Below are 3,881 nucleotides of genomic sequence, written 5' to 3'. Positions count from 1 at the left end.
AATCGGACGCGGTCCACCCAAGTGCACAGCAACCACCATAGCAACCGCCTAGCATGACCTTAAAAACATATTCTGTCTTCATAACTATCAAACACGTGAAATGATTTGCAAAGTGTTTAAGTGTTACAGCTGCAGAGAGCTATGGCGGTATCTTTGGAAGCTGTTTACATAGCTAATAATATACGATGTAACCATGGAGACAGTCAGTCACGTGAGCTAGCGGTGCATGTTTACTACAGTGAATAAGGTGACTGCGTGCACAGCGTCCACACGCTGCAGAGGGTAAAGACATTACTTCAATATTGTTTTATATTGATATATATTTGCCTTCTGTTGACCATCACCTCAGGTTCACCATAACAGTTTCAGCATACAGATGCACACTGTCTAAATATGAACACATTCAAAACTCATGTCTCAGAAATAAGCACAGCTGTTCATGTTTGTCATTAGAGTTTTATTTGTAAGAAAATTATGAACTTCATATTGTGTATCAAATAAAAGAACATTTCACAACTCTGAGTCAACAGAAACAGGTAACAGAAATGTCTCTAATGTAGACTTGTACAGTGTAGTGTAAGCATTAAAAGATCATAAAGGAAACACTAACATTTATGTGAAACTAATTGTAATAAAAAAATGAACAGGTGGTTTATAGATGTAAAAGAAAGAATCTGAAAACAACACTTTTTTGGTCTAAGTGATCAAAGTAGAAAACAGAACTGATGTTCAAAAACAAACCGTAGCTGCACTAATATTACACATCTCCATTGTTGTGGTGAACAGACATGTTGCTTTTAAAACCACATGCAGTGTGTGACCGTGACTGTTCACTGAGACCATGAACGCCACTTCGCTGAAGCCTTCGCCTTCTTCTTCTTCTTCTAAATTGGAAGCAGAAGGAGCACGAGCTGCTTTGATCTACTGAAAGGAAAAAGCAGAACATCTGAGCTGAAACCAGTCAGCTGAAATCATTAAGACAGGAACAATCATTCAATGCAGTGTCTCAGGTGGCTTAGCCTGTTACAACTGTTGATACAAGCTAAATACGGTTAACACACAGTGTCAGGGAGCTCCAGTGTGGGAACTAGTGGCTTTAGGTTTGTAGTCATTTAACTTTCATCCATTCATTCATTTAATTCAGGAGGAAGAAATGTCAGGTTGATGCAGGCTGGCTACATGCATTTGGTCCCATGCTGTCTTTAACTAAATGACTTGGTTCATTTTATGGCTGGGCTGTATGTGGGGTTATATCATGTTATTTGGGCAGGAGTACCTGTCCTCTGTTAGACTTAGAAAGTTTCTCCATAAGTAGAGTTTCTAACTCTTATAGCACATCTGTGGCTGACAGCTTTTTGGTGGCTCTTTTTACCCCACACTGGTTGTGAGTGTGTAAATAGCCCCACTAGTTCTTTTGGGTTGCAGTTAACTTGGGAGGAAGAGGTAGGTCTGCCATGACTAGATGAATAACAATGATCTGGGATACATAAATTTCATAATGCATGCATATATCTCTATAAACCTGGCCTGAGGGCTGCCATTTTTTACATTCACTTATTTCTTTGTTGAATCTAAATAATGAATGTGTTACAGTTAAACTGACACTGATCAGTGTAAATGGCTCATTGGGACACAGAAACCTTTAAATTAAACCCTATCACCTGATATCGAGTGTCAAACAATATCAAAGCTGTAAAAGCTGTTTACAGTCAGAATTTATAAAACTATGATTGTAAATGAATTCAAACAAGTGAGCTTTTCTCTTTGTGCTGAATATCAACACTGTGATTTCTTAGACTGTAAGCTTTACTTTAGCACAACCAGTTGTAGAAGCTGCCACTCCAAATGTCTTTTGATAACAAGAAAAAAATACCTTTTCAGTCCACGGCCTGAAGTTCTTCTCTGACATCTTCTGCCATCAGCTTTGTCTGCTGGTTTGAAGACAATAAACCACAAAAAGATGATTTAGTCACTTTGTCTGCGTCATGCAGCTCGAATGTGTCGTGTAACGATGTTGAATAGCCGTCGTTATCCCTCTGCTGTGTCAGTAGGATTGTACTGTGCAGCATCTCATTGATATGTGAGGAATGCTAATGTAACACGATAACAGACGTCTGGTCTTACATCATTAAAACATAAAGGACAGGAGATATTTAGATATTTTTATATTTATATTACATTTTATAGCTGACGGATATTACTAAATAGATAGAATTTACTAAATAGCTGGATGAACATGAAAAATATGTCTATAATAACAAATGACCATGAGAGCCAGTAGAATTAATTCAACTGGACACTCAAAAGACGTCCTTAAATGCTCTTTAAGTGGCAGAACAAACGAACAAACAGTTAATTGCTTACTTGAGATGAAATCTGCTCAGCTACTTTGAAAACAGCTTCTAAGTGGTTCCTCCTTTAACAGGATGACTGCTCAGGGGTAAGGCCATCATGCAGTCCAGCAACCTTTATGGTTCTGCTTTGATTCACCAGGAACTATTAGGGAAACCTTCCAGCGCCTCCTGTGAAAGACACAGGCATAAACACACAAACATTTATTAACATGTTCCACAGTCTTCCAGTTTGATTTTCTCATCCTGTGGACAACAACGTACATGGATGCAGGTTTATTGTTAACTTTTGTAAGGTTTATTTAGTGAACATATCCAGCTGCAGCTCCACTGTGATCCTGAACTGGATAAGCACTTAAGAAAATGTGTCAATAAATGGACATACATCAACTTACTATATTTATCCAAACAGACGGGACCAATAATGCTTCACTGAGTTAGAGACTTTAACAGTCTCTTCTATGTAAGAATGTCTCGTGCTGATATACCTGCAAACTTGACAACAAAGGTTTTTCTGACTGCATGTAGCTGTCCTCTATGTCAGCTCACACATTTACATTCATGTCACACTTATTTCTGCTTTCCCATTTTATAATTATTACTTACATTTTGATTAGATACCTTGAGTTTGTAAATGATCAGATTACATAATTGGAATACAATGTATCCAATTCAGGGTTGCGGGAGGATGAAGCCTATCCCAGCTGATACAGGACAAAGACAGGCTGCCAGTTTATTGCAGGGCTAACACAATATGTGTAACAGAAAATCCACTTAAATGTTTGATATTTCTTATAATAATCATAATTATGACTATTATTTAAAGGTTTCTTTATAAATACATTTAGATTTTTTATAACCTCTAAAATATAAACCTGAGCTGTTTCAGATTCTGACCTCTGACCTCACTGCAGCTCCCTCTTGGAAGTACGTCTGCTTCTTGTCTACCCCCAGTGTTGACCGCCTGCCCTTGATATCACGTACTGTACCTGAGGAACAAAAAAGGACAAACACTTGCCTTCATTTAAGAAGTACATTCATACAGAGGTAATCTATGGAAACACACTAGTTCAACCTTTGGGAGAAATCAGTTCCTGTGAAACATTTCTGTAAATGAACATCATGTGGAGAATGAATGAAATGAGTTCTTCAGGTGACTCAGCAGTCCCACACTGACAAATGAAATCTAGTTAAACTATTAAGCATATTTGCTCTTCTGAAATCTGTGTTAAACAACAACAAACATAAATTAGTAACAAAAATACAGCTGAGTAGAGGCTTTACAAGCCACCAGCAGCCACAATGCTAAATTTTAATATTCAAATGTTTCTGAGCCGTCTTCAACCTGCTTTTAACACATTAAAGTCCCACAGTCAATGCAGCCTGACTCAATCCTAGATGTTCAGCACACAGAGACACAGAGGTACCGTTTAAACTTTAGTGTTAACCTGAGTCACTGATCATTTGCAGTATTACAGAGTCTGGCAGTCTTTGCATGATGTCCACGTCACTGTAAGTTTCTAGCTGACT

General features: G+C 38.0%; 1 long non-coding RNA gene across 1 annotated transcript; it reads right to left on the bottom strand.

Annotated features, from left to right (window-relative positions):
* Positions 1-403: 403 nt before the first annotated feature.
* Positions 404-3,637, bottom strand: LOC146375333 (uncharacterized). The gene is made up of 3 exons (XR_014801944.1): positions 3,249-3,637; positions 2,365-2,522; positions 404-1,931 (listed from the first exon to the last, which is right to left on the bottom strand). It is a non-coding gene; the product is annotated as an uncharacterized LOC146375333 (long non-coding RNA).
* Between the last annotated feature and the right edge of the window lie 244 nt (positions 3,638-3,881).

Source organism: Perissodus microlepis, chromosome 13 (genome assembly GCF_051167445.1).
Source record: "Perissodus microlepis isolate ML-2025 ecotype Zambia chromosome 13, ASM5116744v1, whole genome shotgun sequence".
Taxonomy (NCBI): domain Eukaryota; kingdom Metazoa; phylum Chordata; class Actinopteri; order Cichliformes; family Cichlidae; genus Perissodus; species Perissodus microlepis.
The sequence above is the reverse complement of the archived record's forward strand: the minus strand, read 5'-3'. Positions and strand labels throughout refer to the sequence as shown.